Genomic DNA, 1,094 nt, shown 5'->3' on the forward strand with positions numbered 1-1,094 from the left:
GTCTACCCAGCATTAGGCCGGCCGGTAACACTGCCGGCCGAGGGCAACAGGTCTACCCAGCATTAGGCCGCCACGTCCAAAGGCCGGCCGAGGGCAACAGGTCTACCCAGCATTAGGCCGCCACGTCCAAAGGCCGGCCGAGGGCAACAGGTCTACCCAGCATTCGGCCGCCACGTCCAAAGGCCGGCCGAGGGCAACAGGTCTACCCAGCATTAGGCCGGCCGGCAGAGGGCAACAGGTCTACCCAGCATTCGGCCGTCAGGTACAAAGGCCGGCCGAGGGCAACAGGTCTACCCAGCATTAGGCCGGCCGGTAACACGGCCGGCAGAGGGCAACAGGTCTACTCAGCATTAGGCCGGCCGGTAAAACGGCAGGCCGAGGGCAACAGGTCTACCCAGCATTCGGCCGTCAGGTACAAAGGCCGGCCGAGGGCAACAGGTCTACCCAGCATTAGGCCGGCCGGTAACACTGCCGGCCGAGGGCAACAGGTCTACCCAGCATTAGGCCGCCACGTCCAAAGGCCGGCCGAGGGCAACAGGTCTACCCAGCATTAGGCCGCCACGTCCAAAGGCCGGCCGAGGGCAACAGGTCTACCCAGCATTCGGCCGCCACGTATAAAGGCCGGCCGAGGGCAACAGGTCTACCCAGCATTAGGCCGGCCGGCAGAGGGCAACAGGTCTACCCAGCATTCGGCCGTCAGGTACAAAGGCCGGCCGAGGGCAACAGGTCTACCCAGCATTAGGCCGGCCGGTAACACTGCCGGCCGAGGGCAACAGGTCTAACCAGCATTAGGCCGCCACGTCCAAAGGCCGGCCGAGGGCAACAGGTCTACCCAGCATTAGGCCGCCACGTCCAAAGGCCGGCCGAGGGCAACAGGTCTACCCAGCATTAGGCCGCCACGTCCAAAGGCCGGCCGAGGGCAACAGGTCTACCCAGCATTCGGCCGCCACGTCCAAAGGCCGGCCGAGGGCAACAGGTCTACCCAGCATTCGGCCGCCACGTCCAAAGGCCGGCCGAGGGCAACAGGTCTACCCAGCATTAGGCCGGCCGGCAGAGGGCAACAGGTCTACCCAGCATTCGGCCGTCAGGTACAA

This window comes from Sturnus vulgaris, unplaced genomic scaffold (genome assembly GCF_052056855.1).
Source record: "Sturnus vulgaris isolate bStuVul1 unplaced genomic scaffold, bStuVul1.hap1 Scaffold_182, whole genome shotgun sequence".
Lineage (NCBI taxonomy): Eukaryota > Metazoa > Chordata > Aves > Passeriformes > Sturnidae > Sturnus > Sturnus vulgaris.